This window comes from Budorcas taxicolor, chromosome 5, assembly GCF_023091745.1.
Source record: "Budorcas taxicolor isolate Tak-1 chromosome 5, Takin1.1, whole genome shotgun sequence".
Classification (NCBI taxonomy): Eukaryota; Metazoa; Chordata; class Mammalia; order Artiodactyla; family Bovidae; genus Budorcas; species Budorcas taxicolor.
This window is the reverse complement of record NC_068914.1, coordinates 116,233,130-116,258,670: the sequence shown is the minus strand read 5'-3', so window position 1 is coordinate 116,258,670 and position 25,541 is coordinate 116,233,130. Positions and strand designations below refer to the sequence as shown.

The window sequence follows — 25,541 nt, the reverse complement described above, 5'->3', positions numbered from 1 at the left end:
GGGGGCGTGTTGTGCTTGCACGGGTTGTGTGTGTAGCGTGGGGGGGGGGGGGAGGGGGCGCAAAGAAATGCAGTTTCCCCGAAAGAATAGGGAGCCTTGGACCGGATTCTCGAATACGTAGCTCCAAATGATGCTGTCAAAGCACTTCAACGTGGCTTCTCGCAGCCTCAGCCTGTCCCATATCCTGCCCACCTTCGAGAAGAGCGGCGACCCGAGTAGAAGTGGAGGCGGGGAAACTTCCTACTTCCCACGACGGCTGCTTTGTACAAGCAGGCGTGAACAGGCTGCACGGCCTTGCGAGCTTGCAACAGGAGTCTCTACAGCAGCAGCTGCGGACCCGTCCCGCTTCCCTTCCCCCTCTTTCCGCGAGGCTCGCCAAGCCCGAGGCGGCCGGGAGCGGCCCGGCTGGGGAGGGAGAAGGGCGGGGAGCTCCCAGCTTGCACCCTTTCATCTCGGCCCGGGCCAGAATCCCGGCTCCGGGTGTTGCTTCCGCCTGCGTGCGAGAGAGCAGAAGAAGTAGAAAGGAGGAGCCTCGCCCGGGGGCGGAGCCTAGGCGGGGGGCGGCCGCTAGGTCCGTGAGGCTGAGGCGCCTGCAATTGGCCGGTCCCGCCGTCACGGGGTGGAGGCGGGCGCCGAGGCGGGCACTGGCCCCGCCCCCGCTCGGAGCCCGGCCGGGGCTCGCGGTCCCCCCCAGCTGCACAGACATGACACAGACACACAGTCACTGCAGCTGCTGAGCGAGCCCGGCGCCCTGGGCACGCGGCGGCGGGGCCAGCCCGGACCCCGGATCCCAGCGCTCGCCCGTCCGCACCCCCGCCGGGCCCCGCGCGGCAGCCCCCGCCTGGTCCGGCGCGCGAGGCGGGGATCGCGCGCCGGCTCCGGCCAGCGGCGCCAGGCTGCCTGCGGCGGCTGCAGCGACCGCCCAGCTTCGAGTGCCGGGCGCTCGGGGAAGCCGGCGCATTTCGTAGGCGGCGGCGGCCGAGGCCGGCGAGCGCTCCCGGAGGCAGCGGGGCCGCCCGCCTCGGCTCCCCGCACCCACAGCTCTGCGCCCCGCCTCCGCTCCGGTGACCTTCCCGGGGCGCCTCCCCCGGCCCCGCGCCCCCGGCCCCGCGCCCCAGGCCGGGGCGAGGCCCTCTTCAGCGTCTCCTTACCGCGGAGCCGCGGGCGGGCGGCGCAGGCCCGGGGGGAGGGGGCGCCGCGGCCGGTTGCAGCCCCTCGCCGCCGCGCTCTCGGTGCCCGGCCCGGCCCGACTGCTGCCGCTCCGCCGCCGCGCGGGAGCCCGGGCGCCCGAAGCTGGGGGCGCGGTTGCGCTCGCCCGGCCGGGCTGGGAGCGGGCAGGCCCTGCCCTGAAGGGGCGAAGCGGCCCCGGGGAGCGCGGGAGGTGGAGCCGGCCCCGGCGGCCGCCCCGCGTCTCTCCCCAGCGCCACCTCCCCGGACCCAGCCCGAGGCAGACCCAGGCCCCATCCCATGCGGGGCGCCCCCGGCTCGGAAGAGTCCGGGGGTCAGGGAGCAGCCCCAGGCAGCAGTGCCCAAGGGAGAAGAAGAAGAAACGGTGCTCAGCTCGGGCGGCCCGGACCCTTCCCGCCGCCTTCCGAGGCGGGGGCTGCCCCGAAGTCTGCGCTTGGCACCGCCGCTCGGACTCCGGCAGCGCCTGCTGGGACCCCGACCCGGAACCCCTGCGCCTCGTAGGCGGCGGCGCCTCCGCGCCACCCGGCTCTTCCGCGGTCTCCCTCTGCCCAGCGGCAGTCACGGCCAAGGTAGGAACCCCGGGGGTGCGAGAGAGCCAGCGCGGGGGCTCCCTGGTGAGCGGCGCCGGACAAGTTCTCCCGACCTGTGGCTGGTACTCCCTGTACTCAGGATGCTGGAGAAGAGGGAGGGAGTGAGGGAACACCCTCTGCCGCCTGGGCCCAGAGCCCTGGAGAGGCTGGAGTGAGAAGTCGCCGAGTTTCTGGAGTCCTGCAGGACTCGTCCCCGGGCCTGCCCTGCTCCTAGGCTCTCGGGCTGCTAACTGGGAGCAAGGAGGAATTTCCCGTTAACACCGGGAGGTGTTGTCCCCTCACCCTTACCCATGCTGCTTGTTAGCTGACAGCATCTGTGCTTTAGGGGAACCTGCTGTATTTGAAGCTGTCCCTTTGGGCGATCCCCACCTGCCTTTCCAGGCGTGATGCTGTGAAGAACTTTTCTTTGCTCCATGTTGCAGAGTCGAGGCCGATTTGGGGTGAGAGCCACAGATTGCGAGTCCCTCGATTGGACAGAGCCACTTGGATGACGGTGGTAGCTGGAGGCAGGAAACCCCACCAGTATCACCCCTATTAGACAAACCTGCTTGTGAGGGATGGTCTCTGGGTAGCGATCCAGTCTTGTGAAAGTCATTGTTTCTGAAGGGTGGAATGACTCCAAAGTTTGTACATTCTTAAGTTTTGTTTACTGCCTTAGCACCTTCTTTGAAATTTTCCTCTTAAGGAACCTCAGTCCCCGCAAGCCTACCCTTGCCAGTTTGAAATTTATTGAACCCGTGAGCTTTCCTTGGAACGATCTGATTTTAAATGGGTCACCTAGGAGGGAGCAGATTGTCTCTCCTGCCCTGAATATGTCCCCCCGGGTGACCCTGTTAATGGGGATGGATTTTTTTTTTTTGTCCCTGAGCTGATGTACCTCAGTTGAGCAGGTTTTTAACCATTTCTGAATCTGTGAATTTTGTCACTCAGTCCATTAAAATGATCCCCCGAGGGAGCAGGATAGCAGCTTACACTCTGCTTGAATGTCACAGGAAGTTTTCCAGGGTCTTATGTAAGTGCCCCCAGAGTGGGCTCTGATGCCAGCTTCCTTCCTGGATGGGAGTGGGACTGGGGAAGGGGCACCAGGTGGGCATTTGTCTTCCCTAAGGGCAGGTGCCAGCCCTCTTTGGCACAGGTGAAAACCCAAAGTGCTTATTCACTCCCTGCCGGCAGTCACTTCAGGTTAATTTTCCTCCTCACCTCTCCTGCCTCCTTCCCACCTCAAGAGTCAGCTTTGATAGACTTAAGATAAAGGAAGATTCTAAATTGGGAAAGGAACACGTGGAGGTTTCTTCTCTCATCCCTCACAAATGGGTGACATGAATGAATTACTCACGGGCATGGAGAGTCCTTGCTGAGGACTAAAAAAAAAACAAAACTGGCTTGAAGGTTTCACACGTCTCTTAGTGTACCTTTATTTTTCAAGAGTACTTTACACTTTAGTGAAAATTGCTTGCGGAGAACACACATTTATCGAGCCTGGCCCTGTTAATTCCATCCCGGGAAGAAAACTAATTGGAACAGAGATGCAAAGTTGTCAAGGTTTAGCTCTTAGTGGGTTTTTGAGAATGGTAGGGAAAGGAAATAAATCTCCCTAGTGGGATAGAGAGGTTTTTAAAGAAAAGATGGTATTGCTCTGGGATAAGTGGATGTTGCTAGCAAGTATGGCTAACACTGAATGAAGTGTGCTGGGTTGGGGGTTAACTTTTTGGTGTGGGATAATGCAGATTCCTTTGCCTTTTTAAAACAGCTTAGAAGGGCCTCCATAATGAAATGCAAGGTTTTTCCATATCATTGCAGGTCCCAGGAGTGCTTCCACCTCTTGGGAAGGAAGCAAAGGTTTCTTGTGGGTCTGGGATCCTGAGTTGTGCTTGAAAGTTGATGCAGGAATGCCTCCATCCTTCCGCTCTGTACAGTGACAGGACACTAGGGGGGACTAGTTTTCTATTCCATCACCGATGAAGAAAACACCAGGACCTGTGTTACAAAAGGCTGTGGTTTATCTTGAAAGCTCAGGAATCCAAGTTTTTGGTACCCAGTACATGCTTGCACTAATGAGTGGATTCTGAATGCTTAAGCAGTAGGCCTGCTTACATCTAAAGTGTCATTTGGGCAATGACAGGTGATCTACAAAGTACTGTGTGAGACTCTGAAAAGACTCAGTGATAATCTAAGTACGTGACGACTGTAAGTTTTGGGGAGACAGAACCTCCTGCAAACTCTCTCCTTGGGCATTAGATGATGGTCTCATTTCCCTGGGGGTTTGTAATCTTAACTCCCCCTTTCGGATTTTTGAGCTGTACATCTCCTGCTGTCTTCATAAAAACATGCCACCTCCATTCTAGTTGGTGTCTAAATTGACTCCATTAAGCTTAAGGTTCCTCACTGCCTTTCCCTTAAAAGTACATGCCTTGTATTTATACAGATGTAACGTAACGATTGGCAGTGTGGTTGCTCATCTCAGGTGCTCTCTGTGCACTTTTAACAGTATTAAATCATTAGCATCTAGGTGTTATGCAGCAGAAATGGAAGATAATTCTGTTTCAGCTGAAGAACAAAGCTGCCTGGCCCAGGCTTACCCACCATGGCCAAGTCTTATCAAAACTGACTCCAGAGATGGGTGGACAGGAAAGGTTGGAGAAAGAGTCCAAGAAGAGACTGCCCAGCTCGGAATACTGGCACAAAGAGAGAAAGATGTTGCCAAGATTTAGGAGTTACTGGAGTCTTAAAGACCCAGCACAGCATCAAGGATCAGACTCAACCTTTGGGTCTGTGAAGCTGCTGGAGTTGTTACGTTTCCCAGAATTTTGGAGTCTAGTAGGCTGTATTTGTGATCCTTTACCCATATGTATAGTGCATATTTAAGTAGTTTGAGGAGAGCTACTGATGGGACCTAGGGGAAATGGTCAGCATAAAACTGTATTTCTGCTATCAAAGGCTTTGCAGATTGATTCTCCTAAGAACAGTATAGCCAGGAGGTAAGAGATTAGAACAGGAAAATACTTTTAAATTTTATGTTGAGCATCAGCTAGTGAAAACTGGTCTTGGGGAAGGTGTGTCCTGTGATCTTAAGGCATGAATGAAATCTTGTGACTTTCAAGGAAGCCACGTGGCAGAGGTTGAGTAAGAAATTGACGCATGATTTGGGCCTCCTTTAGGGTCCAAGAATAAGGTGAAGGTGTGTTTGCAGCCAGAGATTCTCAGAGTGGGTGCACATAGGGTCAGGGATGTAAGACTCGGGAATAAGAACTCCAGGTCACCCCCTCACCCCCGGCCCTTGACACCCTTGGTGATTCAGCCATCTCACAAGATCTGCTAGTGTTGATGAGGCTTTGAACCTCTGCTCCAGAGCATTTGACAGTGAGAGGCACTCAGGTCCTCTGTTCCTCCCTGACGCTACTGACATTTGGAGAGCAGGAGGCAGCAGCCAGTAAAGCTAAGGCTTGGAAGTGAAAGTCACTAAGTTGTGTCCAACTCCTTGCGACCCCATGGGCTGTAGCCTGCCAGGCTCCTCTGTCCATGGAATTCTCCAGGCAAGAATAGTGGAGTGGGTAGCCATTCCCTTCTCCGGGGATCTTCTTGAGTGTATTCCAGGAGGCTTTTCTTCTTATAACTCAGCAGGTGATAACCACATCTGTCATGTGACGGATGCTATGCTCTGTGTAGAGGCTCCTGAGGGTCCACAATGAGTTTATAGTCTTCTGGGGCAGGCAGACATTGAACCATTACAATGAGGTATTCTAGAGTACAGGTTTGTTCGAAGAATGAGCTTGAGTTTGCCAGGAGAGTAGAATGGGAGGGAATCCCAGGCAGAAAGAACAGCATGGAAACCTTAAAATATGTAGTGTGAATGGAGAACAGTCAGTAGTGTGGCTGGAAGATAGGATGTTCTGGAAGAGGAAAGCTTGATGTTACTTAGCAGGAAAATAATTTAACAGGATTCCTAGTTTCATGCTCTGTGTATTCAAGCTGTGGCAAGAATGATTGCTGGATAAGGTCCAAGAGTACCAGTTGATTATCCCACATTGTTATTAAAAGCATAAAAGGACATTTTCTTTTTTTGTTCTTTATCCTACATACAGCATTTTGCCTGTTTTTTTTTTAAATAAACTATTAGCAATACAAATAAAGAAAAGGTCCCTTGTCAACCATAAGTCTGTCCTCCTGTGTACATGAATTACATATGCAGCTTTCATTAGGTGATTACGCAGCAGTGGGAGAAATGACAGTGTTACTTGACAAATGATACAGTGAGGGGGACAAATTCTTCCCTTTGAGAGCGAATTCCGTTTTGTCAGATTTGCTTCTGGGTAGAGTTATGGCTGCATTTAACTCTCAAAAAGCTCCTTGTGTTTGGATCCTCTCAGTTGTGGCCTCACGTTTCTTTGCTGTTGGAAAAGGAAGAGTTTTGTAGTATTGAGGATGGGTATGTGTGTGCCCATGAGTGTTTTGTGAGATGGAAAATTTGAAGTGAGGAACAGAGGCATCCATCTTCCTTGATGGCACTGGTGGTAAAGAACCCTCCTGCCAGTACAGGAGATGTAAGAAATGTGGGTTTGATCCCTGGGTTGGGAAGATCCCCTGGAGAAGAACACGGCAACCAACTCCAGGATTCTTGCCTGGAGAATCCCATGGACAGAGGAGCCTGGTCAGCTACAGTCCATGGGGTCGCAAAAAGTTGGACGTGACTGAAGCGACTTGGCATGTGCACACACGCACACACACACGCACACACGCACACACACGCGCGTGCACACACACACACACACACACATGCCAGAGGATATTAGAATGGAAAACCACAGTTGCAGCAGCGATCCCCAGGGTCAAATATATTTAGTTTTCCCAAAACAGTAGCCAGGATGAAAGTGAAAGTAGATGTCTCTCTCTCTCTGTATGTGTGTGTTGTCTCTGTCATCCTTCCCTGAGTTCAGTTGAGTTGACTGGGAGGCAGAGTAGTTTAGGTAAAATCTGGAGATCTGGGTTTGCATCTTGCTTCAACTTATGCTGATTTGCACTTCATGGCAAATAGATGGCATCTCCGGGTGGCTTTGGGTGCTGTCTCCATATTTCAGTTTTTTATCTTGTAACTAGGAATGCAGAGGCCAGAGAAAGGGTTTGTCTAAGTTAGTGGCAAAGCTCAGACTACTTAGGTTTTCTAGCTTTCTAGCTCTAAAATGGGAAGAGACCTGACCAGTTCAAAGGTGTACTCTACCTTGAATTATCAAACCACTACAAGCATACAGTGATGAAGAAAAGAACCACAAAACCTTGGCTGTGTTGACTGTAGATTCCATAGAATTGTAGATTGCATTAGAATTTCTCTGATATGTTAGGCCGTTGATATGCAGCTGGGCTTGCTTGCTAAGTTCTGTATTATGGAAACCAGTGGGTTTGGAAGTGTTATCTATTCTTTGAGAACTACATGAGGATGATGCACTTTGTGATAAAAATCGATGCTGAAAATTGTAATTGTTTCCAAATTAAGTAGATAAAAGCTGAGTTGACCCTGTGGCATTTTGCAAAGCCTGGACTCTAACAGGGAAAGGGGAACCTTCTAATTTCGCTTGGGAAGTTACCTTGTAGGGGAGCTGTGGGGTGAGTGTGAAGGGAGGAATTTTGGAAAGAAAAACAGGTGCAGAAAGGAAAATTGCAAACCAACTGAACTTTAAGCCACCAAATTTGTGTTGCTAGAAAGAAGTTTCCTCACCACTCTGGCTCTGATGCTCTCCTGGGTAGAAAGGGCTGTGCTTATTGGAAAGAAGAGATTAGAAGTAAGTGCAATTGTAAATATAAGGTTTGTGGCATTATTATTTCAATATTGAAGCTAAGTGGCCTATTTTAGGAGAATTGGGGGATTTTTTTTTTCAATCTTTAACTGTTTATTTTGTAATTGTAGCTAAGCATAGGAATGCCCTGTTTTAGGAGAATTTGGTTTATAGATCTGATTTTTAGAAGCTAATAATTCAAAGGAAGTAATTGGGGTACAAAAGTATTTTTATTTTACCAAAAGGATTCATAGCAAACCTCTTTTTAATAGTTCCTTTATTGTATGTCAAGTTATTTGAGTAACACAATCATGATGAACACTTTTGAGAGCCTTGCCTGTTATAGGAAAACCAAGGATTTTTCAAATATAAACTTTTCAAGGAATAGAACTATCATATCACCCAGCAATCCCACTACTGGGCACATACCCTGAGAAAGCCATAATTGAAAGAGATACATGTATCCCAGTGTTCATTGTAGCTCTTTTTACAGTAGCTAGGACATGGAAGCAATCTACATGTCCATCAACAGATGAATGGATACAGAAAGTGTGGTACACATTTACAACAAAATATTACTCAGCTATAAAAAACATATTCAAGTCAGTCCTAATGAGGAACATGAACCTAGAGCCTATTATACAAAGCAAAATAAAACAGAAAGACAAATATTGTATATTAGTGCAAGCAAATGGAATCTAGAAAGATGGTCCTGATGAACCCATTTGCAGGGCAGCAGTGGAGATGCAGACATAGAGAGCAGACTGTGGGCACAGTGGGGGAAGAAGAGAACGGGACGAATTGAGAGAACAGCATGGTAACATATACATTACCATATGTAAAATAGATAGCAAGTGGGGATTTGCTGTATGACACAGGGAGCTCAGGGCTTCCCTGGTGGCTCAGATGGTAAAGAAGCCACCTGCAATGTGGGAGACCTGGGTTCAATTCCTGGGTTGGGAAGATACCCTGGAGGAGGGCATGTCATCCCACTCCACTATTCTTGCCTGGAAAATCCCCATGTACAGAAAAGCCTGACCGGTGACAGTCCATGGGGTCGCAAAGAGCTGGACATGACTGAGTGGCTAAGCACAGCGCAGGGAGCTCAGCTCCTATCTATAACAACCTAGAGAGGTGGAATGGGGTGGGAGATGGGGAGGGGGGTTCAGGAGGGAGGGGACATACGTATACCTGTGGCTGATTCGTGTTGATGTGTGGCAGAGGCCAACACAATATTGTAGAGCAAGCATCCTCCAGTAATTGTATTTTGTTCCCTACTTCTCAGTATTGTACAGGTATAACCTTTGGTGATCATTAGTTAACTCAAAAACAAAACAAAACACCTACTTCAGTATTCTAACAAATAATACCAGCTTCTCCTGCCAAGGAGCCTAATATTGAACTGTGTTACAGAAAGGAAGTAGTTACATAAACTTTGTAACCACTGACTGACTGCATAGTGTTACTTTGCTTGCCTACATACCGGGGCCAGTTTGTCAATTTAACCACCATTCCTCCTGGCGATTTCAGTCATAACTTCATAACTATCCATCTGTATGATTTTCTCAACCACCCTCATGTTCTACGTCTTAGGACATACCAGGAACAGAAGTGGTTTAAAAAGTAAATTGGGTTAGAGTTTCCAGGCTTCTGAGTTTTCCTAGTTGGAAAGACATGGAATTAAATTTGTTCCACCGAAGTATACAGTCGAGGCGATATGCATGAGACATTTACAAAAAAATCGAAATCGTGCTCACTCGCTGGCTTCTCTTTCCCTGCCCTGAAATATCTAGGGCTTTGGGTTTTTTTTTTTTTTCCTTTATCTCTTGTGAAAGTTTCCAAAAAAGAATTGGTTCTAGGAATGAAAGAAAATGGAAGGCGTTTAAGGCTCCAGAGGTAATTTTGGGCAACCTGGAGTGGTAGATAATCACAGGCTGGGGTGAGAATGGGGTGTGTGGTCTCACCCATAATTTTAGCTTCTCGTGTCACATTATGGGACCATGCTTTGGATGGGCAGCAAACGCAGATGGAGATGGAACCTGGGCTACTGGATGGGGCCTGCTCTTAACAGAGCCCTTTATTTTGATATCCCCAGGCCAGTTGGGAAGAAAGGACTTTTGCTGATCTTTCCAGCCCTAAATGGTAGCATGAGAATTTAGGGAGATTTACAGCAAAACGTAGTCTTGTGGGGATGCCCCTGTTACTCTTTTTTTTTTTTTAATTCAGTGCGAATCATGGACTCTTCGGTGTTACTCTGTGGTTAGGGACTGCCTTGGTGCATTAGACACATGTTTGTTATTATTGAGGTTAACATTTTTGTGGCTAACTGGGAACCATCCCCTCCTGGCTTTTGTTTCCAGAACAGTTGCATAGATCTTTAATCTGCCAACACTATTTGTGTACCAGCCTCCTTGACTGATGCCAGCTCTCCTCCGGGAAGGGAATGGTATTTTGTGGCTGCTTGAGGAGCCAAGACAGGCGCAGGCTGAGTGATCCACAGGGTGGGGCTTCTCTTGCCTGCAAGCATGGCGCCTGCCACTTAGTGGGTCTGCAGTGAATAAACAGTTGTGTCCACACAGAGTGATTTGCTGTCCAAGCTTCAGAGTGGGGTGATGGGGAGAGACAGCTGAGTGGACACTGGTGGACTCACAGACATGGGTTTCTTGAGTTCTCTGCCGAAAGCTGTTATCTTAAAAATGTGAGAGACATTTCAGATCAGCGAAATGAATTCTCTTAGGGGTTCATTGTTGTGGTTCAGACATTGACGACTTTGTAAAAAGGCAGGGGAAATAGGACCCTGGAATGCCACATATGTCTCCTTTCCTCTGAGTTTCTAGGGACTGTGACTTCTCTGGCCTGGGAGGAGTGGACGGGCTCTGATGCCGATTCACATGTGTATGTCAGGTTGCCTTGAAAAGCATCTTAAATACAACACACCTTCGGACGGATGGTGGATGATGACCTTTTTGTTGATGAATGTGGAGGGACTTAGATGTGGATGCGGCCAGGGCTCCCGCATTTGGAGGGTGAAATGGACCTGAGTAAACAGAGGGGGGACTCAGGTGCTCAACATCCAGTAGGAAGGACTTTCTTTGCCATCTTGGCATCTTCTCCCCCTTCTCTGTTGGCATAATTCCTTCCTGCCCAGGCTTGGCAGTACCTTGTAAGTACTCACGGATTCCTTCTCGGTGGACATATGAGCTGCGATGTTGAGGCACTGTCAGGGCTGCAGCTGACCCTTGAGCCCACTTGCCCTTCATTTCACAGTCAGGAAACTAAGACTGGGGAGGTCAAGAGAATGGTCCAGAGAGGAGGCAGGAGAGGACCCTGGCTTCCTGACCATCTCGTGCAATCTCTCCATCTTCATATCCCCTACCTTCTGGATGTCTGCCCTCTGCCCTTCTTCCAGCACATTCAGCTCCAGGCTTTTCTGCACCCACGTTTCTTGTGTGCTGCTTTTGTGCCAGCCACTCTTCCATTTGTTCATTTTATGTCACTTCATCCTTAACGATAAACCTATGAGGTAAGTGGTCTTGCTCTCCCATTTTCTGGTTGTGGAAGCTGAGGTTTGCCCAGATCACACAGTCATGGAGCATGGAGCCAGAATCCAACTCACAGCTGTCCTGACTCCTCTGTGTGCTGTCTCTGTACTGACGTGGCTTCTAATCAGAATTTCTCCTTCCTGCCCACAGGCCCTCTACACTTTCTGTCTCCTTGAGGTCATCGGTCAACATCTACTTAGCCAGGGTTCATTCATCAGCCACCATTCATGAAACTCCTGCTCTGTGAGGTCTCTGTTTGACGTTAGGAACATGGAAAGGAGATCACCTTGCATCCTCTAGTAGCCTTGTCTTGGTGAGGGAGGTCGATGTGATGAAGGCGTGGATGGAGGGCAGAGGGCATGGGGTCTTGGGTAGCATTTTCCTGGAGGGAGTCAGAGAAGCAGAGAGTTTTGATCTGGGTCTTGGTGACTAGGAGCTGGAAGGACAGAGTGAGAGGAGGCGTCACCTGAAACACCCCAGAATGTGCTTGTCCTCTTCTCCTTGGCATTGTCAATATCTGTCTGCTTTCCTTACTTTCTTCCTTCTACGTCAGTGCCTTGAAGCGCAGAGACTGGCTTATACTCCTCTCGCTCCTCTCCTAGCACCTAGGAATCCTTCAAGAAACGTTTATTAAATTACACTGAAAGCCTTCTGTCCTTGCCCTCAGGCAACGTAGTTGGAATGATTGGGGGGGGGGGGGTGGAATGTGTGAGAAGTTAACAACAGAAGATTCAAATGAATGGTTCAGAGCTGCAGCAGCAACGAGGTGGCAATGCAGTGAGAGGCGGTGCATTACTGGAGCCGAAAGTGGATGGGAAATCAGCAGTGAGAGTTTACTTTAGCTGTTTCAACTCAACTGAGGTAGGATTTGACTTGGGTCCTTGGACACAGGATAATTAGAATTTGAATGGAAGGATTAAACGGAGGTAGAGGGCCCAATCCAGTACTCTTGCCTGAAAAATCCTATGGATGGAGGAGCCTAGAAGGCTGCAGTCCATGGGGTCGCTGAGGGTCAGACACGACTGAGCAACTTCACTTTCACTTCTCACTTTTGTGCACTGGAGAAGAAAATGGCAACCCACTCCAGTGTCCTTGCCTGGAGAATCCCAGGGACGGGGGAGCCTGGTGGGCTGCCGTCTATGGGGTCGCACAGAGTCAGACATGACTGAAGTGACTTAGCAGCAGAGGGCCCGGCTTAGGCTGATGAATGCGCACATGGACGTTTTGGGGTTGTGGAGTAAGTCAGCTTGCGTTTCCATTAGTGAGGAACTGGAGATGAAATTGTCAAGCTAGACTGAGGCTGCGGGCTTTTGGAAGGCTTTTGATGGGGAAGATGGTGTATGTATCCAAAGCTCTGTTTTAGGAAGCTGAACCTAGGGGCAGTATTGAGGCCAGACTGGAGTGGGGAGAGATGGCAGCTGGGAGGTCACCGAGTAGGCTTTTGTACTATCGGATATGAAGTTCTAAAGGCCACTGGGTTAGAACCAGTCCAGGTGGATGGAAACAGGGATGCGTCAGCATTTTCCTCTGATCCCACTCACTGAAGTCCGAGATGATTTTCATTGCCCATTGGAAAGCAGTCTTATTGGAATGAAGTCTGTTTGTGGCAGTAGCAGTTCTTAGTGGTACTTTCTCCCTTGTCTGGGCTGGGTGTGAGGATGGGTTTGGGGTAAAAATGAACCCTTGGACCCTGTCTTATTGGGGGCTTGTTCAAATGAGCCCTTGATGATAGAATAACCTTTTTCCTAGTCTTCGGTGACTCCTGATAAGAGGGGGAGTGTAGAAAAATTTTCTTTTTATTGTGAGCAGTTCCTAAAGCAGCTCTGGAGGGATGAGTGTGAACTAATTGGAACTCTGACATCTGGGCTCCACATCCACCTTGAAAGTGAAGCTGGGTGGTACTCCGTGTGACCGGTGGTGTGTCTGCCTGAGGAGACTGTGCTGTGAGAGAGCACAGTACACACGTTTCAGAATTGTGCAATTAGCCATTATGGATAACAGGATTTTTCAGATAGGATAGTCCAATTCCTTATAGAGAGTCTTTATTTTGAATCTTTAAAAAGAATGAGGGCTTTTCTAGAATGTTCTATGTATTTATCCTCACTGACTCACTCTCAGCCACTGGAAAACATCCAACTTTCTTATCAGGATGCACAAAGCTTGCTGTGAACTGGCCCCTGCCTTTCTCTGCAGTCTCATCTACCCCTACCACCAACCCATCAATCCCTAGCTTATTATTTTTCTTCCTTACTGTTTGGTGTGTGTGTTAAGTTGCTTCAGTCTTGTCTGACTCTGTAACCCTATGGCTGTAGCCCGCCAGGCTCCTCTGTCTGTGGGATTCTCTAGGCATGAACACTGGAGTGGCTTGCCATGCCCTTCTGCAGGGGATCTTCCTGATCCAGGGATCAAACCTGCATCTCTTTATGTCTCCTGCATTGGTAGATGGGTTCTTGACCCCTAGTGCCACCCAGGAAGCCCTTACTGTCTTCAGTTCAGTTCAGTCACTCAGTTGTGTCCAACTCTGTGACCCCATGAATCGCAGCATGCCAGGCCTCTCTGTCCATCACCAACTCCCGAAGTTCACTCAGACTCACGTCCATCGAGTTGGTAATGCCATCCAGCCATCTCATCCTCTGTTGTCCCCTTCTGCTCCTGCCCCCAATCCCTCCCAGCATCAGAGTCTTCCAATGAGTCAACTCTTCGCATGAGGTGGCCAGAGTACTGGAGTTTCAGCCTTAGCATCATCCCTTCCAAAGAAATCCCAGGGCTGATCTCCTTCAGAATGGGCTGGTTGGATCTCCTTACAGTCCAAGGGACTCCCAAGAGTCTTCTCCAACACTGCAGTTCAAAAGCATCAATTCTTCGGCACTCAGCTTTCTTCACAGTCCAAATCCCACATCCCTACATGACTACTGGAAAAACCATACCCTTGACTAGATGGACCTTTGTTGGCAAAGTAATGTCTCTTCTTTTCAATATGCTCTCTAGGCTGGTCATAACTTTTCTTCCAAGGAGTAAGCATCTTTTAATTTCATGGCTGCAGTCACCATCTGTAGTGATTTTGGAGTCCAAAAAAATAAAGTCTGACACTGTTTCCACTCTTTCCCCATCTATTCCCCATGGAGTGATGGGACCATATGCCATGATCTTAATTTTCTGAATGTTGAGGTTTAAGCCAACTTTTTCACTCTCCTCTTTCACTTTCATCAAGAGGCTTTTTAGTTCCTCTCCACTTTCTGCCATAAGGGTGGTGTCTGCATGTCTGAGGTTACTGATATTTCTCCCGGCAATCTTGATTCCAACTTGTGCTTCTTCCAGTCCAGCGTTTCTCATGATGTACTCTGCATATAAGTTAAATAAGCAGGGTGACAGTATACAGCTTTGACGGACTCCTTTTCCTATTTGGAACCAGTCTGTTGTTCCATGTCCAGTTCTAACTGTTGCTTCCTGACCTACATACAGATTTCTCAAGAGGCAGGTCAGGTGGTCTGGTATTCCCATCTCTTGAAGAATTTTCCACAGTTTATTTTGATCCACACAGTCAAAGGCTTTGACATAGTCAATAAAGCAGAAATAGATGTTTTTCTGGAACTCTCTTGCTTTTTCAATGATCCAGCAGATGTTGTCTTATTTGCCCTCAAACCTAGCAACCTTGCATCTCCCTCTCCTCCTGCCTGATAAGCTCTTTCCCTCTTTATCTGCTTGGGGTACTTCTATTTTTCCTTCAAACCCAGCTCAGGCAGTCTTTCCTTCAAGCTTCTCTTGATACTGGGCGCTGAATTGCGTCTGTCTTTGCACGGCTTCTCCTGCTGTGCTTTCTGCACCATGTTCCCTGTGCCTCCAGCTGGCTGGCCCACCTGAGTGTGGCAGCCCTTCAGTACAGACAGCTTCTCACAGCTCTGGTTGTCCCGTGTGCCTGGACCATGTTTTCTACCGAATGAGTGGTGGATGGTGGTGGTGGTGATTTTGGATTTCATTGAATTTGCTGTCCGGGCATAATGGAATACTTTCTAGCTGAACCTTGAGTATTCTGCTGTCCTGCAATGGGATTCTCAAATTTAAAGAAAGTATACTCCCTTGCCAGTGACCAGATGGTGGTGGGTCATCCCTGGGGTCCCTTGATGCCTTCCAGGAATGTGGTGGAGGTGGAGGAGGAGATGGGGGTGAAGGAGGTGGAGGTGGAAGGGGGGTGGTGCCTTACCATTTCTCCAGGTTAGACATGTCTTCACACCAGCCTTTACACCAGTAACGAAGTGGACGAGCGAGCTGGAAGGCCCTTGGTCTATGTAATCTCCATGACTGTGTTGCCACCACTCTCATCCCCATCCCTCTTCTGCTTACTGCTTTTCCTGCTATTTCCCTGCTACACTTTTTCTGCTTTTTCCATTTTCTCAGATCTTCAGCCTCCTCATTCCTCTCCTCTTAGGCTTTTTAAGCCCTGATGGAGTCATCATCAGACAATCCAAAACACACCTTTTCTTCAAGTGTTTGACTGAAGGCCTTACCCTCAAGTGTTTCCTTTTTTCTGGCCACAGTGTCAGTCCCTCGATGCTCACGGAGGCTTGGATCGCGTTTTCTGTTTACTAGGCTTAATACCATTCCACATTCCTAGAGAACCAGTTGCAGAACTGCAATTGTAATTGACTGAGAAATTATCAGACAGTGAAGGGGAGTGGCTGGGGAGGGTTGGCTGAATTTGTGCAGAAGCCCAGCGCTGAAAGACTCTTCACTGGATAAGCACGTGTTTATGTTGGAATATTTATTATTGCCTCAAGTATTTGTGAGGTCCATTTGGGTTTTTATTACACTGCCCTTGTAAGCCAGGCATTGGTGCTGCCTGAATGGGTTTGCTCAGCGAATTACAGAGGAGTGATAGATGAACCCTGGGCTTATCAGATGGGTCGTGTGATCCAGGCACCACCTTTTATGAACCTGCGTGTGGCGTGGGCTCTGGTTACACGGTTCAGGAAGTCCTACTGCTTTTCCAGCGGCGGTCTGACCTAACGCACACCCGGGGATGCTTTCTCTGTCTTGTTCTTTGTGCCAATTTCCTTTTCCTTCTGCTCGGGTTTATCCATAACTCCTGTTGAAATGGCATTTTTGAGCTCATTAAATCTGTTAATGCATGTGTAATGCTCAGAACAGGAACTGGTACACAGAAAGCACTCTATACACATTAGCTGTTGTAATTGTTGTTTTTATTTAGAGTCTCTCTGTTGTGTCTCCCCCATCTCTCCCCCTTCTGGTGGTTGTGCTTGGTGAAATAGGAAAACAAACAGTTCCCAAGGATGAGGAGAGGGGCTACCGACTTTCTCTGTTCAGCTCTGTCTGGAAGTCTCAGAAAATCTGCAGAAATTAGAAGGTGAAGGCAAACACTTAACCAGTAATCACTCAAGGCCATTTTTTCAGGAGCTTTTGGTCCATTTTGCTACTGACACTCACTGGGGATTTGGGCTCCAACAGGTAAAGTGGATGAGAGCCAATAAAGAGTATAGAAAGACACTCTCAAGTAAGTTGTCATGAGCGGTATTTAAAATAACAGTAACATGATAACATGAGATGGCTGGATGGCATCACTGACTCGATGGACGTGAGTTTGAGTGAACTCCGGGAGTTGGTGATGGACAGGGAGGCCTGGCGTGCTACAATTCATGGGATCGCAAAGAGTTGGACAGGACTGAGCGACTGAACTGAACTGAATATGATAACAGGTGATCACCGTGATAGCTCCCATTTATCAGATGCTGCTTATGCACTTGAGAGATGTGCTTGACATGCATGGGACCTTATGATGTTATAACCCTCCGAGCCATACAGGTTCGTGTTACAGATGAGGAAATTGAGGTGCCCAGAGGTTATTTAACCATGTGATAAAGCCAGAGATGGGAAATCAGTCTGGCTCTAGAATAGTTTCCTTGTAATCGCTGGTCCATGATCCACTAGCCCAGGTATCTTGACACTGGATTATACAGACCCCTAGGGATACATGAAGCCTTTCATGGAGTATGGCAGGTGCAGGTAGTTTTAAAGGGGAGTCAGTATCCAAAATTTTGATCTCATATGTGGACACATTCTTGAAATTGATTAGACTGACATCACCACTTCCACCTCCCCTTTCATAGTCCTTTGTCTCCGTTTTATAAAGCCACATCTCTTGTCCAGCCCTAATCTTACTGACGTACATTGCTCTGAGTACAAAATCCTTAAGGGGCACTGAACAAAGGAACTGTTTGAAACTGGTGTGTGAGAACCCTCTAAATAAGCAAGGCACTTCTGCTAGGCTGCCTCTTCCTCCTTTTTTTACCTGTTTAAACTTGGTGCTAAAAACAAGGCATTTGGGTCCCATTCTTATACTAAGGAATGCTATAAAAATTTCAGATCTTAAAAAAATAACTTGCTTTTAAATCTTTAAAAATGAGTGATAGGTATCAGATTTAGATTCCATTTTAAAATATGATGTGAAAGTTTTTATTTTAAAATGTTTGTGTTTACCATATGCTCAAAATTCTGTTCTTAGAAGGTACTCAGTTTATAATGAAAACATTAGACAGTAGCCTAAAAATAGGCAAGGTTTTCAAATCTCAGAATTCAAAAAAAGCTTGAAGATCACTGTACTATACTTCTTCCTAAGACACTGCAGTTCAGAGGGGACAGTTCTAAAGTTGTTTTCTGCCACAGACCCTTATACACTAGTGTATGTGGTGGTTTTTTTTCCCCCATAGAATTTTAGCAACATCAGTGTCTTCCCAGGTAGTTCAGCTGGTAAAAAATTTGCCTAGAATGCAGGAGACCCTGGGGTTTGATTGCTGGGTCAGGAAGATCCCCTGGAGAAAGGATAGGCTACCCACTCCAGTATTCTTGGGTTTCCCTGGTGGCTCAGATGGTAAAGAATCTGCCTGCAATGCTAGAGACCTGAGTTCGATACCTGGGTTGGAAAGATCCCCTAGAGGAGGACATGGCAACCCACTCAGTAGTCTTGCCTGGAGAATCCCCATGGACAGAGGAGCCTGGCGGGCTGTAGTCCATGAGGTTGCAAATAGACAAGACTGAGCATTAAGCACAGTGTGCAGTGTCTTCAGGGCTCCTTCACTGCACTCCTGGTTATGTTGCTGTTCAGTCACTCAGTCACGGCTGACTCTTTGTGACCCCATGGACTGCAGCACTCCAGACTCCCCTGTCCTTTACTATCTCCCGAAGTTTGCTCAGATTTATGCCCATTGAGTCAGTGATGCTAACCATCTCATCCTGATTAAGCACCCTTCAAATTATACAGAATTTCAGTAAAATGTAATCATACTTTAAAATTTTGATGAAACCTTTAAGTATGTAGCTAGACATGTGATCTTGTATACCAGAGTGCTTAGTGACTCAGCAAGGACTGTTTCGGGCATAAATGACAGAAACCCTATTAACTCTGATGGTAAAGAAAGAGAAATGGACTTTATCTGCTTCAGCAACTAGATTCTGAAAGGCACCTTCAGATAGTGCTGGATCCAGGTCCTCAAACTCCATCATGAAGTCCTTGCTGTGTCTCTTGACTCTGTTCTCTTCTCAGGCAGAATGTCCCCATGGGATGGCAGGGATGGTCCTCAGGAACCCCAGGCTTACATCCTATCCATCTCAGCATCACAGAAGAGAGCATCTTTTCCCAACAGATGTGATGGAAGTCCTGGCTGTGAGCTGATTGGAAGGGCCAAGATCACATCCTTGAACTTGATTGGGAGAGATGGGATCCATCCTATTTCAATTGCTTGGAGAGAGGAGACAAGGTGGTTCTGAAGGAGAAGCTGAGCAAACAGAAAACCCCAGCATGTTCAGTAGGAATATTAACCCGAAGACCTTGAAGATCAAATGAACTACAGGTGTCTTCTCTAAAACTCTTTCACTCTCCTGGGCATGCGTCTTCCCTTCCACGCATTACCAGCCAACACTTGTACTTGTTGTGACACCCATCTGCCCATCGACAAAATGACATTAGTGATACCGTCTGTTCCCTGCATTGGTAATCTCAAGACTTTTAAGGCAGTGCCAAAAATCCCTGACTTAATGTATTTTGTGATTTTTTTAAAGCCATTAGTTATGCAATTAAAAAAAGAAATTAAAAATCATGGAACTCCATCTGTGTTAGTTTGCTAGGGCTGCCATAGCAAAGTACCAGGGACTGGGTGGCTTAAACAAAAGAATTTTGCTTTCTCACAGCTTAAGAGGCTAGAAGTCCCCAGATCAAGTTGTCAGCCACATTGTCTGTCCTGAGGCCCCTCCTTGGTCGTGAGACAGCCATCTTCTCCCTGTGTCTTCACGTGGCATTCCGTACGTGTATACCTGACAGATAGTCATACTGGATTAGGGCCCATGACCTGATTTAACCATCATCCTCTCTTTAAAGACCCTTTCTCAAAATACAGTCACATTCTGAGGTCCTGGGTGTTAAGGTTTCAGCATGTGAATTTGTGGGGGATTCTTTTCAGTCCATAGCATACCTGTTATTTTAACTCTGTGAGTGGGTTATATTTTGAAAAATAATATGAATGCACACACCTTTTTAAAAATCCAAATTAGTAACAGGTTCACCAGTGCAAACACACGCTAACAATGTTAAATTTAACACAGTTTGCTACTTGAGTATGGTTTCCTTTGAAGAGGATCAGAGAGTAGACAAAGTAGAGATGACAACTGGTTGTGAGTTTGTCAAAGTCGCTTGGGATCAGAGAGTAAGAACCTGGACCTTTCTCGTCCTTCAGCTCAGTGCTGCCACGGTTATTGTAGTAACAACTTCCTTGATCTGGCTGGGAGCTCTCCTTGTACCGGAGCTGGTGTGTGTTAGAGAGAATCTTGTCATTCTGCTTTGTATGTCTTAGGGAGCAAAGTTTGTACACGAGGGGTTTAATGAGTCACTTTGACCCAGGTCCCTGAAGGACCGTTACTGCATCAGAAATCGCTTTCCGTTCATACCCAGGGCTCAGCCTCCTTAAACGCCGCAGATGACAGACCGGTCCATTATTCTCTTCTGCTAAGCAGTTGTCACTGTTCTCTTCCCGGCATTAATTATTGTTGTAATATGGCTTGTGTGTTCATTGTCTGGTCTGTCGACGTTTGTAATGGAACATCACAGCCTAAAGGATGTGGAGAGTAGGTAGCGGCTTGTCAAAATGGTAATCTTTTCATGTCAGAAACCAAAAAATCCTCCACCTGAACTTAGCTTGCCTACAAGCCAGAAATTCCAAAGCTTCAATGCTTTGCAAAGCAGTTTGCTACAGGATGCGTTTGAAGTACACATGTGTTACCTGGGAGGAGGATGAGGTTTTGAAAACCCATCCACGTAGCATCACCCGTTCATATGCCAGTGAGGATGGTGGTAACTGATTTGGAGACTGACTTATTAAGAGTAAATCCCAGTGAGAGAACGGGACCCGGGAGCAAGAAGTTTTGACTGAGCACAATGTTATTGATGGCTCATCTTGGATGAGGCACTTTCCTACACTGTATGGACTACATACGGCTGCTGTAAGAAAGAACCACCAACTCAGGGGCTTAGAACGACACAAGTGTAAGGTTTCACAGTTCCGAAGGCTAGGATCCAAAGTCCAGCTGTCCCCAGGTGTCAGCAGGGCCACGGTCTCTGTGTTAGCTCTGGGGACAATCCTTTCTTGCCTCTTCTAACGTCTGGTGCTTGCTGACAGTCCCTGACAATCCATGGCTTCGAGATGCACAACCCAGGTCACATGACCATGTTCTCACGGTGTGGTGTGTTTTCACATTGTTTTCCCTCTGCGTGAGTCGATGTGTTCAGATCTCCCCCTTTAAAAGGCCACTGATTATACTTGCTGGCTCAGTAGTAAAGAATCTGCCTGGAGTGCAGGAGACACAGGTTCTGTCCCTGGATCCAGAAGGTCCCCTGGAAGAAGAAATGGCCATCCACTCCAGTATCCTTACCTGGAAAAATCCCCATGGACAGAGGACCCTGGCGGGCCATCGTCTACGGGGTTGCAAGGACTCAGACATGACTGAGCACCTGATCACCCATGCAGTCGTTCTGGATTAGGGCTCAGCTCAGTGACTTCATTCTAACTTGAACCCTCTGTAAAGACCTTTCCAAATACGGTCACTCTCTGAGGCCCTGGAGGTCAGGCCTTCACCATATCTTTCTTGGGGAAACACAGTTCAACTCATAACTCCACAAGCTTTATTTTTCCTCCTCTAGGAAGCGAGGTACACCTTCAGCCTAAGGTTCAAACGCAGTCCCGAGAGAGAGCACCCTAGGAAATACAATCCCTGGGTGACGGCAGGACGCCCCATGGGACCTTAGATGTCTCTTATTACTGCTGAATGGTATCTAGAGAGTGTTTGGACCCGATACTTGGGATTTCTGTTCTGTGCAGTTTCTCTATGGTAGGTCCTCCAGGGGTGCTGTGAATGTTTGACCCGGGCTGTGTGCTCAGTGGAAACTTGGAACAGCTTGTAAGCTGGCAAGACTTGCAGGGGAAGTGCCACCCCGAGGGTCGAGCTTGGCCCCGTATAGACTTTCTGGCAGTTGCGTCGGCTGCTTCTTCCTGACTTGCTGTCCACTCAGTGCTGCCTCACAGGACTGTTTGTCTGTAAATCCCGAGATATCTGTCCCAACTTTTGAATTTTTCATGGAGAGCATGGGAATGTGTAGTAGTTCTATTGGTTTCTTTTCAAAAGTTATGTTTTGGTATTCATAAGAGGGTCACTGGGGCAGAGGCTAAGCGTGTTTTCAGAATACGTTTCTCTTTTGCCTGCTGCTAGTAACTTGCAGTGATAAGGAAAAAGCGACCCAGCAAACAGGCCAAAAGCAACCCTTAAAGCCCTCACACTGACATTTAAAGGACTTGGTATCTCTAATTGCCTTTTACATAAGGCACAGGCATGTATTGCTGTCTGAATATCTGTACATATAGGTGTTTTTTATTGTTCTTTTTTTTTGAAATGCTCAAAGCTGTGCAGAAATTTCACTTTATTGGTTAGTTTTAGCTCTTGTCACATTAGTAGGATCCAGGTTTTTTTCAGAGGGGCTACAGGTCCTGGGGGCCACTTGGCTCCATTTCATTACTTCGCTCACTCATTCAGTGAACACACTCTCTTTGGTCATCCATGTGTGCCAGGCGCTGAGCTGAGCTCTGCAGCGGGGAGGAGAGCAAGGGCCCTGGGTGGCCTGGTTGACTGTGACCAGGTTTGCTCATCTCCCAAATCTCCAACCTCTTTGCAGGCAAACCTACCTCCTCTGCCACCTGCCCCCTGCATTCTCGGCTAAAAGCTACCATATATCTAACTCCACTTGGTATTTATTGGGTTGTTACAGCAAACTTTGGAGAAAGAAATGGCAACCCACTCCATTATTCTTGCCTGGAGAATCCCATGGACGGAGGAGCTTGGTGGGCTACAGTCCACGGGTCGCAAAGAGTCGGACACGACTGAGTGACTTCACTTTACACCAAATTTTGCAAAGCCAGAGGCATCACCTGGTTAGAAGGAATCCTCTTTATTCTGCTCCCCAGAGGCCACTCAGTGGGCTTTGATGATCTGTAAAACCCAGCTCCAACTCTAACATGGGAGCTTGTAACTTACTTTTTGCCTTTGAGCTCTTTATAGCGTATTTTGAGAACTGGGCACCATCAGGCGGGTTTTATGTTGCTGCCTCTCGGATGGGTGATGAAGTTCTGGGATCAATTTTGTTATATGACAGCCTCCCACAGCACAGCGGCTGGAAGCATGACAACATGAGATGTGGTCTTTTCCTGGCATGATTTCTACCTGGTAATTGACATGGGGCTTCCCTGGTGGCTCAGATGGTAAAGAATCCAGCTGCAATGCAGGAGACCCAAGTTTAATCCCTGGGTGGGGAATATCCACTGGAGAAGTGAATGACAACCCAGTCCAGTATTCTTGCCTGGAGAACCCCGTGGACAGAGGATCCTGGCAGGCTACAGTCCATGGAGTCGCCAAGAGTTGGACAGGACTGAGCGACTAAACACAATTGAGACAGAGACGCCAGAAAGGGCTATTAGTGTCTCTATGCTGCACACAGGAGTCCACAGCCATCCTTCCCTACGGGATTTGCTGTCCTGCTTGCTTCTGATGGGGAAGAGTGCATGCTGGTCTCCCTCTTTGGGCATCTGGCTCAGCACATTCTGTCCTTGGGTATCCAGCCTTCCATCTACTTCCTGACGGATAACTCTGTGAGAGGAGTTGTTTATAGTATTTAGGTTGTGCTGTCTTGAAAGGCAACTCAAGTGGTGAGGGAACAGGAGGGAAGAAGGTTTCCACATGGGGGAGGATGTCTCGGACAGTTGTGTATGTGTTGGTTTTATCTTAAGATGAATCTTGTAATGATCTTATTGAGAGGCAGAAATAGAAGGTATTATTATCTGGCTTAAAGCTCTTTGCACTCTCTCTGCGTCTTAGAGAAATGCAGAAACTTTCCAGCTCCAAAGAGGCTTGTGGACAAACTGTTTTGTTTGGACAGATGGAACACTTCCACCCAGGAGATCAAAGGACTTGCCCAGGGTCACACCAACTTAATGGTAAAACCCAGGCCCCCTGGGTTCTACCCTCTTACAGTCTCCTTCCAGCCCAGGCTGCCTGCCACATGATTTGGTGGCTCTTTAAACATGACTCAGGCTGTTTGGGGGGCAGGTGGGTCCCCACAGAAACAGCACAGCCATCCTGAAAATAGTTGGGTATCTTTGGAGTTGCCACAGCCATGGCCGCATTGATGTTAGAAGGAGTGCCAGGGCTGGGTCTTGTTTTTTTTTCCTTTTTAAAGCAGGGGTCTCATTGCTACAATTATTGAATGTATCTTTTAAAGATGAATATAAAACAGCTACCCTCCCAAGCAAATCATAAAACAAATTATGCCCTTGCCACCCAGAACTACAGAGAAACAGCAGGCTGTTCGTGGCACAGAGAGTAATGGCTGCAGTATTAAAACAATGATGGGGAAACCAGGATCCAGGAGCCGAAAGGCAGGGGGGGAAACAGTCCCGTAATCCCCCAGGGATAATGGTTCTCAGTGACAGGTCCCTGTGATTTATTGTGCTTAATGTACTTATTTTTATTTGTCCCCTTCAACACAGAGCTTTGTCACTGAAGAGATTTGATAATGGCCTGTTTGTAGTCACTTAAACTCCATAATAAAGCACCACATTTTGGCTGTCTGGGGATCTGGCGGCCTCATTGGCATTCCCTCTCCGATTTCACCTTCACTGGCTGAGATGGGATAGAGGGAGATAAGGGCTTCTCTGCTGCCCTTGGCATTGTCCTGTCAGGCCACCCATCCTAACTCCTGCCCCGGAGCCAGACTGGCTCGGCAGCTGTCCAGAGCCCCCTGCCTCCCTCTCTCGTCTGGTGCTACTTGGGGACAGCAGGAAGGAACCCCTTATTCTGCTGTGATCATAGATCTCCGGGACTTTGTTTTCCTGAGCCACCAGTGAGAGTGTACTGCTTACAGCTTTGGGGCTAAGTGAAAACAAGAATGGAGGAGTAGACGTGGGAGGTTTTTCAAAAGAATGAGCTTGATTTGAAGGCTGTAGCTAGTCGGGGGTTGTGGTGGCCAGCTGTTTTGCAGAAATGGGGGTGTCCCCTTTAGCAGCGGTGACTGAGTCAGCCTAAGGTTTCATTTCGACTTCTTTCTGGGTTTGGGGGGAGAGGAGCTGGAAGATTCCAGGGAGCATGTCAAAGGACTGGAGAACTGCCCACAACCTGCGAAGGTGTGGGCAGAGAACTCCACAATGCAGCAGTCTAGGGAGAAGGCAGGCAAAGAAGCTCCAGGTCTTTTCTGATCCCTGTTTGCTCCCTTGAGAACCTCTGCTGGAATTCAGCTGTCAGGTCTGGCGGGCAGCGAAGGGGCTCTGATGTGTTGCATCCACACTCGAGCCCTGGAGTGCTGCTGCTGCTAAGACTACTGCTTTCTCTGTGGCTGGTCTGAGGAGCAGGAGAGAGCCAGTAGAGTTCTAGTTACAGAAAACTCAGACACCGGAACCCAGAAAGACTCCTTTCAAGGGCAGAATAATAGCAAAAGTCAGGAGCAAGGGTGGGTACTGGGGGTGGGCCGTGTCCCTGGGCCTCTGTAGGTGGGTCCCTGCAAACACTGTTATATTTGTACAACATCACAAGGCAGCGGCACTTTTGGGGGACAGGTGATGTGGCTATGTTACACTGCTCTTGGCTACTTGGGCACTTTTTTTAACGCACTCTCTGCTCCTGTAAATCTTAACAGGTTCCCAAGCCACTCTGTTCCAATAGAGGTACATGGAGCTTCAACGGTGTTCATAGTAGCATGTGATCCAGCAATTCCCCTTCTGGATATATATCCCGGATAATCAGAAGTAGGGACTTGAATGAATATTTGAACACCCAGGCTGACACTAGTGTTACTCACAGTAGCCAAAAGCAACCCAGATGTCCATTGATAGATGAATGGAGAAACACAGTGC

At 48.2% G+C, this 25,541-nt stretch overlaps 1 protein-coding gene across 1 annotated transcript in view; it reads left to right on the top strand.

Moving 5' to 3' along the window:
* The first annotated feature begins 1,335 nt into the window (after positions 1 to 1,335).
* Positions 1,336 to 25,541, top strand: part of LARGE1 (LARGE xylosyl- and glucuronyltransferase 1) — a 606,971-nt gene continuing 582,765 nt past the window's right edge. Inside the window, exon 1 of the mRNA XM_052639332.1 lies at positions 1,336 to 1,757. The gene's annotated coding sequence lies outside the window, so the exon portion shown is untranslated. The remainder of the gene's footprint in view (positions 1,758 to 25,541) is intronic.